The following is a 12,928-nucleotide window of genomic DNA, read 5'->3' as shown; positions in this document are numbered from 1 at the left end:
CTTGGAACAAAAAATGCTGAAAAGTCTCAGCTAGTCAGGCGGAAGATTTTTGTCAGATTAACAATGTTACCCTGTCTCTTTGATCTATTGTTCTGATTCACTCCAATTTCATACTGCAAATTGGAGGAACAACACCTCATCTTCCGCCTGAGCAGCCTACAGCCCAGAGGACTCAACATTGAGTTCTGCAATTTCAAATAACCTCCCTTCTCAGGCCCTCCTCCTCCCTTTCACTCCTCCCTGCCACAAACCGGATTCATTCCACCCATTGACCAACCAGGTTGCACCTCTACCTGTCTTCACCTATCCCCACTTCACCACCCTGCCCCCACCTCCACCTTTATCTGCAGATTCCCCTTACACCTACCCCCAGTCCGGAGGAAGGGTTACACCTGAAACATTGACTTCTGTACCTCCTGATGCTGCCTGGTTTGCTGTGTTCTTCCAGTCTCTGCCTGTCTACTTTAAACGGGGTCATTTCAGTGTTTTTTTATTGGCTCAGTTGTCTAGATAGCATGGAATTCACCTATAATGGCCAGAGATCTTTCCTTTGACATTGGGAAGGGTGACAATATAAGTATAATAGTGTTCCTATTTCCAATTACTTATTCACTAATTGACATAAAGAATGTTACAGATACAGGAAATCCTAAATTAAAAACAGAAAGTGCTGTAGGTTGAGACCGCCACATATCTCTTTTTTTGATTAGATTCTCTACAGTGTGGAAACAGGCCCTTCGGCCCAACAAGTCCACACCGCCCCTCTGAAGAGAAACCAACACAAACCCATTCCCCTACCCTATATTTACCCCTGACTAATGCATCTAACACTGTGGGCAATTTATCATGGCCAATTCACCTGTCCTGCACATCTTTCTGTAATGTTCCCTTGCAAAGGAAGTCTGGAGAAAGATGAAGTTTTTTTGAGGTTTGTCCTGAGCAGGTCCGCGACGCAGGACTCCGCACTCTATGATCTGTTCTCTGAGAACTGAAACACTGAAACAAACATCAACTGAGCCTGGAGGACCATCAACTCAGTGAAAGATGTTCTCTGGTGTGCCCAAAGCTTTCAGGTCTTCCAGGACAAAGTTGAACCTGACTGAATGTTGCAGACTGTCCCATTCCAAAGTCAAGGACTACGTGCTGAGGAATGTGCTAAAGCTTGGGGCAGCTGCTGCCAAGGCCCACTGTCTGAGGTCTGAGTTAAAGGGTTATCAGACCCTTCTGATGACTCAAATACATGTAGGTATAGTCTTGCTCGAGTAAGAAATGCCTTTGGTTTGTTTGGATAGAGTCAAACTTTAATGTTTGTTTATTTCCTTGACATACTACTGTACAGGACCGAACTGCAATTGTGACAGTCTGTATAACGATATTTTTGCATTAATAAAGTATATTATGAAATTAAAAAAAGACAAAAAAAAATCACAGGGCTTCTGGCCTTTTATGAAACGTCTGACTGGAGGCAGAGATGAATACAGCATTTAAATATTCTCAGTTGCTCCAAACCTTGGGTTCTAATACTAGTATTTCCTGCAGAGGGCGCAACTTGCAACAACGCTTCCTTTCTCCTGGTCGAGCGAGGGCGAGACTGCCGGAGGACCTGTCAGCTATCCCGGCAGTCTCAGCGACCTGTTGGGAGCGAGGCTGGGAAGGAGGTGAGGGGTCAACGGGTGTCGATCAGCGGCTGGAAACGGGGTTTAAAGAAGAGAATCAAAAGTGAAGGACACGGGCAGCGGACTTGAGGGTCGGAGGTAGCTGGCGGAGACGGTCACACGTAAGCAGTCCCGCTCAAGGTCGGTTTATATTATTTTCCACACCTAGAAAATAAATAATTTTGGGCGAGTCTGTCAAGACAAACAGTGGGAGTGTGTTGTAACGTTTGGAGCTGAGACGGCGCGTCTCCCCGGGAATAGCAGCAGAGGCTGCGGCTGGGGGAGGAACAGCAGCCTCCGCCTGACTGCTAACTTCGTAAATAACTCCTTCTTTTCATTTCGGTTGACTTTGCAGCTCAGTAGAACCTCTTTTGTTCTGGATTAAGTTTAATTATTGATGAGTTAACACGACGTATATTACATTAAACGTTCGCAATTCCACTTTCGTGGTCTAGCTTTATTACAAAAGGTGCCAATTATATTTTTTTTGGGGGGGGGGTAAAAGGTTTTTTTTCCCCACATCTAATACGTGGTGAAGTCGCAGCAGACTCCTAGGGCCGAATGGGCGACGACGGTTCCTATTTCTTACCTTCGAATGTTGTTACTTTCCCACCCCCAACAATAAATCGCAGAAAGAAACCTCTATCTGTGACTGAAACTCACCATGTCTGGCCTGACTTTGCTACATTAGTTTTCGATTGTTCGTAATGGAACCTAATTTTGTCTATCGTTTGTTCATTTTGACGTGTACAGTTTTAATTTTTGTTACATTAGGATCAAAACAACTCTAAATGACAATCGATATCTATTTGTTCTTGTGATATATTTTAAATGGATGTTCGGTTCGGAGTTAATTGTTTGATTTTACGGCATTATAGATTGTGAATTATGCTAATTCTGGACAAAGACATGCGAATTTAGTTGTAGAAATCAAAATGATGCTGTTTATCTTCAGTGATTATGGATAGGCAAAAATTTTGATTTTATTGTAGAAATATTTGAGTATTGTCTACTTTATTTCAATATATTGTATACATGTAGTATGTTATGCAATTAACGTTTTAACAGTCATAGCATAGTAGTGATCAACTTGTTTGTTAGACCCCTGTATTAATATTATAAGAATATTTTGTAGATGTTTATGCATGTTTAAAATGATTATGCTAGTTTCCTTACAAATCAAATACAAAAATATTCTTTTTCCTCGCTCATTCTCTCACCTGCACATACAACAGCATTAATAATCAAAGGGCACATTATCTCAGGGTGCCATTTCTAGAGCAGTCAAACAATCATGTATAAAATTTGCATTTGACCTTTTGGGGTATTACATTTTAACTTTAGCTATTTCAAAACTTGGAAATAGATAAAAGAATTGCATAGTTTGTCAGTTCCCTCCAATGTGCTATTGATGCTAATTATTATGAAAATAACAACAGGAATAAAAGTAATCAGTTATTTGTAAATATTTTTAATATTTAAAATTATCCTGGATGCAATGATAGTGCTTTGTGAAGATGTGGTAGTAATTATTAAAATTGAGAAGCCAGTTGCAAAATGGTATTTTAAAATGCATGACCGTTGGGTGTTGCCTCTGTGTGATGTAGCGCACTCATGGCTTTGTATTTTCCTCTCCCAAACATGAGAATCGTGGAATCCCTAGAGGCAATTCTATCTTTTATCGTGCAGAGCTTCTTTATAAACTTAGTTCAGTAAACACCAATATAAATAGTCAATGACTGAACCTTTTTTCAGTGTTTAGACTTGATGTCCTGCCACACAATTTCTTTCCTGAAAGTAATTTGAGCATCTGGTGTTTGCAAGTGTGCCCATGCTACCAAATAGTTGACTCAGTGATATAAAACAGGGCTGCAACAAATGTTTTTAGTAAGCATTGGTTTTTGCATCATAATATAACAAATGTACACTTCCTTCCATCAGAGGTTGTCTTGTTGATTTAGAAAATAAATTTGAACTAACTGGGATGTTGTAAAATCATGCTCTTGCAGCCACTGAATGTGTTTTGTCATTTTTCAATCACCTAGTGTTCTCTGCCTGAGGGAAGGGTCTTTTCCAGATGATGCCTGCTGAGTACCTGGGATAAGAGACCTCTCAAAACATTCAGGTGTCATTCAATTATTGACACAGACTAACCAGTTATTTTTGATACACAGGCTTTAGAGAAATACTTTTAAGACCTACCTCATCAACATTTTAACCATCTTTCTTTCATTTAGGTATGTCTTTTCCATGCTTTTGTTACCTCGAGATTCTAGTATTTTAATGCTTTCCATCTTACCCTTCGTAAACTTGAGTGTATTAAAATCTCGGTCTTTATCATAAGTACCATAAAGTCCAGCTCATCATGTCTCAAATTTTAAAATTCTCATCCTTTTAAGTTTCTCTATAGCTATGGCCTAACCTGTTTAACCTTCTGCAATTCTCTGGGAACTGTGTTCCTCAAATTCTAGCCTCCTGTGCATCTTGATTTTGCTCTTCTATCTAAAAGTATCTTATGTAGCCTTTAAATGTGTCCCAGTTCAGGAAACGAAAGTTCTGGCATGCACTTGCTCAGAAGCATGGAAAAGAAGCCTTAGAGTGGGCACATCTTTTTATTTAAATTCTCCTTGGCACTTTGACACATTTGGTCATTAATATATCTCTTGCATGCCATCAAATTTAATATGTACATCTCCCTTCACTTCAAGGTATTTTACATAAGGATCTTAGCTAATGAGGTAGTTAAGACTGATTGTTGGGGCAAGCTGATCATGAAAACATGTGTAAGTAAATCAGAATTCAGCATTTACCATGATTTGCTTTGCGAGACAATTTTCTGATAGTTTATAGGTCCATATTATCATTTGGTGTGTTCTGATATGTGCCTTTGTTGAGATAGGAGGGATATTGGCAGCGTTATACTACGAAATGCACTCTGCTATTTGAGAGGATATCATGATACTTAATATTTACAATGTCGAAGTGCCAATGTTGGTCTGGGTTGGACAAGGTCAAAAATCACATGACACCAGGTTAATAATCCAACAGATTTATTTGAAAACACAAGCTTTTGAAGCCTGAAGAAGCTGTAAGGCTCCGAAAGCTTGTGTTATCAAATAAACCTGTTGGACTATAACTGGTGTTGTGCTTTCTTTTTTACCTTTAATATTTGCACGCAAGGGCTCAGCCCTGCGTTTTTCATTGTACTTAGTAAAAGCTAGGAGTATTGTAAATAAGGTGAGCTACTTTTGTGATTGAAGTAGTTTGAAAATGAGACTTTGTGATGAAAGGTTAGAGTTCCCCCTACCCATCATACTAAACCAAGATTGTTTTAGAGTGCTGTTTTTCCTGGAACAAAGACCTAACCAGCCTCTGTTTACCAGCAGCCCCCTCTACCTGACAGAATTTGTTCTTGCGTTTCATTTGTTCTTGTTATTACAAAAAATGGTTGGAGGCCACTGGACATTGTAAGGGCTATAGGCCCTGACAACATTGCGGCAATAGTACTGAAGATATGTACTCCCCTTGCCAAGCTGTGCCATTATAACCCACGTTACTGGCTTCTACCCAATGATGTGGAAAATTGCTCGAGTATGTCCTGATTTGTTTGCAGGACAAATCCAACCCAGCCAATCATTTTGCCTCAAAGTGAAAGAAGGGGACGTCGACAGTGTTATCAGTCAGCACTTCAAAGAAATGATCTGCGCAGTTTGGATTCTGCCAGAACTCTGCTTGTGACTTCATTTCAGCTTTCGTCAGTAAGGCTTTCGACAAGGTTCCCCATGGGAGACTGGTTAGCAAGGTTAGATTTCACGGAATACAAGGAGAACTAGCCATTTGGAATCAGAACTGGCTCAAAGGTAGAAGACAGAGGGTGGTGGTGGAGGGTTGTTTTTCAGACTGGAGGCCTGTGACCAGTGGAGTACCACAAGGATCGGTGCTGGGTCCACTACTTTTCGTCACTTATATAAATGATTTGGATGTGAGCATAAGAGGTACAGTTAGTAAGTTTGCAGATGACACCAAAATTGGAGGTGTAGTGGACAGCGAAGCGGGTTACCTCAGATTACAACAGGATCTGGACCAGATGGGCCAATGGGCTGAGAAGTAGCAGATGGAGTTTAATTCAGATAAATGCGAGGTGTTACATTTTGGGAAAGCAAATCTTAGCAGGACTTATACACCTTAATGGTAAGGTCCTAGGGAGTGTTGCTGAACTAAAAGACCTTGGAGTGCAGATTCATAGCTCCTTGAAAGTGGAGTCGCAGGTGGATAGGATAGTGAAGAAGGCGTTTGGTATGCTTTCCTTTATTGGTTAAAGCACTGAGTACAGGAGTTGGGAGGTCATGTTGCAGCTGTACAGGGCATTGGTTAGGCTACTGTTGGAATATTGCGTGCAATTCTGGTCTCCTTTCTATTGGAAAGATGTTGTGAAACTTGAAAGGGTTCAGAAAAGATTTCCAAGGATGTTGCCAGGGTTGGAAGATTTGAGCTATAGAGAGAGGCTGAACAACCTCGGGTTGTTTTCCCTGGAGCGTCGGAGGCTGAGGGGTGATCTTATAGATGTTTACAAAATTGAGGGGCATGGATAGGGTAAATAGGCAAAGTCTTTTCCCTGGGGCCAGGGAGTCCAGAACTAGAGGGCATAGGTTTAGGGTGAGAGGGGAAAGATATAAAAGAGACCTACGGGGCAACTTTTTCACACAGAGGGTGGTACATGTATGGAATGAGCTGCCAGAGGAAGCGGTGGAGGCTGGTACAATTGCAACATTTAAGAGGCATTTTGATGGGTATATGAATAGGAAGGGTTTGGAGGGATATGGGCCGGGTGCTGGCAGGTGGGACTAGATTGGGTTGGGATATCTGGTCGGCATGGATGGGTTGGACCAAAGGGTCTGTTTCTATGCTGTACATCTCTATGACTCTGTGAAGGACAGTGCAGGAAATGACATAATAGAGACGTTGATACTTACATCTGATATGTTTCAGGAAGGGCTGTAGCTGCTAAGCTGAGATGGCATCACGGTGCCTCTGGATCCTAGATCGCATCAGTGTTGAACTTCCCTATCACTCTACTTTTAATCATCAGTAAAGTGATGGAAGGTGCTATCAAGCAGCACCTGCTTAGCAACAACCCAACTGCATGCCCAGTTTGGGTTACACAAAGACAGTTCAGTCCCTACTCCCATTGCAGCCTTAGTTAAAATTTGACAGCTCTTGATGTTAAAGGCTGCTTTCAACAGTGTGCATCAAGGACCCTGAAGAAGACTGGAATCAGTGGGAATCTGGGGGAAAGCCCTCCACTGGTTGGAGTCATACCTGGCAAATGGGAAGGTTGTTGTGATTGATGGAAGTCAGCCACCTCTGCTTCACAACATCTTTGCAGGAGTTTCTCGGTAGTGTCCTCGGCCGAACCATCTTCAGCTGCTTCATCTATGACCTTCATTGGATCAGAAGTTGGGATGTTTGCCAGCGATTGTGATGTTTGTAACCATTTATGACTCTTCAGATTCTGAAGCTGTCTCTTTTCAAATGCAGTGAGATCTGGACAACATCTAGGCTTGGGCTGACAAGTGGCAATTGACATTCTCACCACACAACTGTCAGGCAACGAATGTCCAATGAGAGACCACCTAAACACTGCCCTTTGACATTCAATGGTACTTACCATTGTGAGACCCCCATTATCAACATTACGATTGATTGGCCAGAACTCAACAGGATTCGTCATTTTAATACAATGGCTACAAGAGCAGGTCATCAACAGCAAGTTTCTCTCCAAGCTATTCACTGTCTTGACTTTGGAAGTATATTGCTGTTCCTTCATTGTATCACTTTGTTAATATCCTAGAATTCCCTCCCTAAAGGGCACTGTGGCTCTACCTGCAGCAGTTCATGAAGGCAGCTCACTACTAATGTCTTAAGAGTCACTAAGGATGGGCAATAAATACTGGCCAGCCAGTGACATCCAAGTCCCACGAGTGCATTTTTAAAAAAAAATTAAAATAGTTCCCCTCGACCTTGCTAATTTTCTCACCATTTAATGGGATGTACAAACCATTCTTTGTTCCAGTCCAACCCTTACCTCTCTGCTCCTTTGTTTCTGGAACATGATGACTGCATTAGTGCAGTTTTGTCATCTTGCCCCAAGATGAAAAATGTTCTTCACTTTGTTTCCAGCTTCTGCCCTCCTTACCCTCAAGTGCTCTATCTAATTCCTCCCTCCTCCTCTTGACATTTGTCTGTTTCTGGGAATTGGTTGCTATTCATTTTGTTCTTCCATTTTTTTCTGTCTCTGTCACAGAAGCAGCACAGTGGCTGTTTGGTTAGTACTGCTGTTTAACTAAGTTCGATTCCAACCTTTGGTAACTGTGAAGAATTCATCCAGCATTTCTGAAAGCCGTTGACTGTACATACATCCAACCTCACTTTTGCCTCTCTGCTTGAACCTTAATGGGCTCTCTCTCTCTTTGTTTCCACCCACTAACCTCCATTAAGTAGATCATCCTCCCATCATTTCTACCAACTGAAGCATGATGCTACCACCAAACACAGCTTCTGTCTTCTCCCTTTTTCAGCATTTCAAAGTGACTGTTCCCTCCACAACACCCTGGTTCATTCTTTAGTTACTCACCTTATCCCCTCCTGTTCCCACACCTTGTCATGCAAATAGAAGAGATTCAACACCTGCCCATTTACCCCTCCTTTCTCATTGTTCAAAATTCCAAACACCACTCCTAGGTGAAACAGCAATTTACTTTTCACTTAGTGTGCTGTATTTGCTCATTGTACGGAATCAAACCCAGTGAGACAGCAGTGCTAATCACTGCCGCTTTTGTGACAGAGGCAGAAAAGTTGTGAACCAACCTGGATGAAGCTTTGTGGAATGTCTTCATTCTAATTTACATGTTTTACTCTTCAGCTGCCTTAAGTGTATACTACCATCTACCTCTGCAGTTTTCAGGTAACCATCACCTCACCTTTTTTGGGCTGAGTTTTGAATAATAATCAATAATCGCTATCTCCTCTCCATATTTTTCTCCAGTCTGTTGCAAACTTGCGAACAAGGTTCTTATCATCTATTACCTTTTTTATTTGTGGGTGATTGTTTTGATGTTGCAAACGTAGGAGCAGGACTAGACCATTCAGCCACCTCTGCTCTTCTAGGTCATAGCTGATTATATACGTTAGTGTCATTTACCACATTATCTTCATGTTCCTTGATGTCATTATTTCAGTCTGTTGTTCTGTCATGAACGTACTCCAAAATTCAGCTTCCACAACCCCGTGAAGTAGAGATTCCATGGATTTGCTATACTTTGAGGAATTTCCTCTTCACCTTGATCCTAATGCTTTTCCCTTATTCTGAGACTCTGCCCCCGATTGTGGATTACCAGTCAAAGCAAACAGTCTTTCTATACTAACCGTGTCTTTGCCTTTGAGTTTGTGAGATCACCTATCGTTCTTCTAAATATGAGTATGTTATGGACCAGGCCAAACCCCTCAATATATTCTGAAGATAATCTAGACCCTAACTTTTTTCATATTTTAAAGGTAAGTGTAAGGTGCAATTCAGTTGGTCAAACTAACATTTGAAGCAAAACACACTTTATTCATTTGTTATAGTTAAAATACAACAAAAGCAAAAAGAAATTGAAATAACTCTATTGCAAAAGCTTGACAGAATAATAGGTTATTTTTCTACTAAGCAATAACTGTTCCAGTACAGTAACATCACACAAATGCACCCTTGACAAAGGTAAGTTACAAAAAGTAGATTGTCTCACATGCTACTTCAGGAGCAGGAAGAGAGCTTCCAGTTTTTAGCTGTAACCAAGACAGGAACAATAGCTTCCACATCCAGGTGCTACTAAACTAAAAATCCTGGTTCAGTGGGAACTTGCCCCATCCATTCAGGCTGTTTCTATTGTTCCAACCTTTTTTAAAAAATGAAAAGCTAGGCCTCTCAAACTGTGTTTACTTTATGGGCTTCAGTAGACATCTCCACACCTCCTGACTTTAACCTGCTGCTTGGAAAAAAAGGAAAAAAAACCCAGGACAAAATATTCTTCCTAAAGCCAGCTTCATCACATATATTGGGTCAGTCTCCTCAGAAAATCTTGCCATTCTAGAAATTAGCCTGGTGAACTTACACTGTGGTAAGTATACCATTGGGTAAAGGAGCTAAAACTGTACATAATATTCCAGACATGGCCTTATTAAAGTTCTATGCAATTTGAAGCATGACATCTTTTGCTTCAATATTCAAAATCTCATGATAAAGGCCAATGTATGTTTTGCCTGTCTGCAATTGCTTGCTACACCTGCATGCTAACTTTCAATAACTTATTAACAATGGTATTCATATATATTTGACATCAAATGAGATTTGGAAGATTTAATAGGACAGAGCTTAAATGTTGCTGCAAAAAGTCATATTGAAGCTTTTCCTGATCTTCATGACAATTTGCATGAATATCAATTTAAGAGAGGTGACCTTATAGAGGTTTATAGAGTCTTTTCCCTGGGGTCGACGAGTCCAGAAGGGTTTGGAAGGACATGGGCAAGGTTGGGTTGGGATATCTGGTCGGCATGGATGAGTTGGACCGAAGGGTCTGTTTCCATGCTGTACATCTCTATTCCTGTTGCATGAAAAGCAAGTGCTGATCTGTTTGTAAGTGGACTCTAATAGAAGCCTAAAGCGCTTACCTCTTAATCTGAGATATGTGGAATGTGGGGGTGAATGATGACTAGCAGTTAACAAAAATGTTTTGTTTAAATTTTAAACCAGGCAGATTGACTCTGACTCTGATCAAGGCTATGTCTTGAAAATGAACCAGAAAATAGCTGTCATGTATTTTGTTGAATTGAAACAGGTGCATTGCATATATTTTCTGTCTGCAAGGTACAAGGCACTATATCTCCGTATACAGCGCTTCCAATACACTTGTTAACTACTCTTTCCATCACATTGTTGATGTCAGAATAGATTGATTTGGTGACAGTTGACCAAATTGGTTTTGCCCTTTTTTTTGTGGGCAATTTAACAAAATGGCCAGATAGGTGCAAGTAACTGTACTGGAATAGCTTGGCTGGAAGTGTGGCTACTTCTGAAGTGCAAGTCTTTAGTACTATTACCTGAATGTTAATACTTTGCAGTATTCATTGTCTTCAGCCATTTTTTGATTCCACATGGTTTTAATCACATTTACTAAAGATTAGTTTATGATGTTGGGAACTTCAGGAGGAGGCCTATATGAACCAAACATTTGTACCCATCTCCGTGCATCAGCGTAGTTTTTTTTGCACTGATGTTGTGGGTACATCTTATTGCTAGCAGGTGGCAATATTTGTGCTGTCCACTCCTTTTGGATGTTTAATTGCTTAGTATTTGTAAGTAGGTGTGGCAGGATTGCAGAGCATTGTGAAATCTGGTCTTTTAGCTGTGGAATTGTGCTGCGGTGAGGGCGGCTCAGTGGTTAGAACTGTTGCCACACAGTGCCAGGGACCTGGGTTCAATTCCAGCCTCTGGCGACTGTCCATGTAGACTTTATATGGTTTTCAGCCAAGCGTTCTGGTTTCCTCCCACAGTCCAAAGGTGTGCAGGTGAGGTTGACCATGCTAAATTGTTCATGGTGGACAAGGATGTGTAGGCTCGGTGGCTTAGTTACATTAAATCTGGCGATTATGGCTATCGGGTAAGGGTCTGGGTTTGGGTGAGGTGCTCTGAGTCTGTGCAGTCTTGATGGGCTGAATGGCCTCTTTCTGCACTGTAAGGATTCTATGATTAAATATGTTGCTTCCGCTGTTTGACTTGAAAGCCATCCTTTGTAGTGTTACCAGCTTGACATCTAATTTTTAGGTATGCTTGAGTGTTGTTCCTCTTTTGAAGCAGCGTTGGCATCCAGGCTTGATGGTAATGGTAGAGTCGGGGTTATGTTGTATCATTAGGTTACAGATTAGAATTGAACACCGTTCTGCTGCTGGCTAACATAACCTCATTAATGCCCAGTTTAAGTTGTTAGATCTGTTCCGAGTCTGTCCTACTTAGTGGTAGTGTCACACATCATGATGGATGCCATCCTGTATGTGAAGACAGAACTTCTCTGCAACAGCTGTGCTGTGGTCACTTCTATCAATATTGTCATGAACAAAGGCATCTGCAATAGGTTGATTTGGTGAGGCAAAGTCAAATAGATTTTTCCCTCTTGTGTCTGTGGCAGGTGGTGAAAGAACCATCTAGCAATTTGTCTTTTAGGATTCCACTAACTAGTCATTGGTGTTGCTGAGCCAGTTCTGGTGATGGACATTTGAAGTTCTCCACATTCTGTCCCTTCCTGCTTCCTCCAATTGACATTCAAAATGGAGAGATATTGATTCGTCAGTTGTGTGTTGGTAGGTGTTTTGTCAGCAAGAGATTTTCTTTCCTATGTTTGACCTGACACCTTGAACTTTCATAGAGTTCAGACTTAATGTTGAGGATTTCCAGGGCAACTCCCTACTGACAGTATACTAGTGGATCAGGGCATGCCCAGGCATGTTGAGGCTGTATCTGGGACATTGGCCCTCATACTTTCAAAGTTTCCTTTGTTTAGATTTGAGACTAGTTTTGGATTAAACTGCATAGTTTTCAAATTTAGAGAAATTCCTACATAGTTTGGTTCCTCTTATCTGAGGTTCCTTTACAAAAGTTTGATTTGAGCCAATTCTTATTCCATGTCTAAAATAATCCATTCCCTAGTTGCTGCTTCAATATACTGCTCTAGAAAACAATATTGTATGCATTGCTGTTGATATGACCCCTCTCATCAACGTGTGCTTAACAATCCTGAAAACTGTTACTCAGAGTTTGGCCTATACTTTGCACCCTCTTACCCAAACACAAACCTGACCATTAGTAGCTGTACCATCATCTGACTAGCCCGCTAGGTTCTGTAATTCTCTCCCTAAACTGCTGTCTGTCTGTACACGTTTTTTTTGAAACTACTCAAAACCCACCTCTTTAACCAGATTGTTTGTTTGTTTTTTTGTTTGTTATTAGACATTTCTCTTTTTAGCTTTTTTTTTCATTTGTATTTCTTGTATTATGAGTACAGAGGAACCTCAATAATTCAAAGGACATGAGCAGGAAGTATTTCGATCAGGTACTCGAATGCTGGATAACATAGTTTAGCCAAGCATCAGGATCTTGCAATCTTGCCGGATAATCCGATATTTGGATAATCAAGGTTCCTCTGTATTAGGAGCAGAAGTAGTGCACTTGACACCTCAAG

At 41.0% G+C, this 12,928-nt stretch overlaps 1 protein-coding gene across 7 annotated transcripts in view; it reads left to right on the top strand.

Moving 5' to 3' along the window:
- The first annotated feature begins 1,627 nt into the window (after positions 1-1,627).
- LOC140479837 (guanine nucleotide-binding protein G(I)/G(S)/G(O) subunit gamma-12) overlaps positions 1,628-12,928 on the top strand; it is a 103,963-nt gene continuing 92,662 nt past the window's right edge. For 2 of the 7 annotated variants that reach the window (XM_072574112.1, XM_072574113.1), the window contains exon 1: positions 1,628-1,796. The gene's annotated coding sequence lies outside the window, so the exon portion shown is untranslated. The remainder of the gene's footprint in view (positions 1,797-12,928) is intronic. The other 5 variants (XM_072574119.1, XM_072574116.1, XM_072574117.1 and 2 more) reach the window with 4 other exon arrangements.

This window comes from Chiloscyllium punctatum, chromosome 7 (genome assembly GCF_047496795.1).
Source record: "Chiloscyllium punctatum isolate Juve2018m chromosome 7, sChiPun1.3, whole genome shotgun sequence".
NCBI classification, from domain to species: domain Eukaryota; kingdom Metazoa; phylum Chordata; class Chondrichthyes; order Orectolobiformes; family Hemiscylliidae; genus Chiloscyllium; species Chiloscyllium punctatum.
Note: the sequence above shows the minus strand (reverse complement) of the source record. Positions and strands in the feature narration are given on the sequence as shown.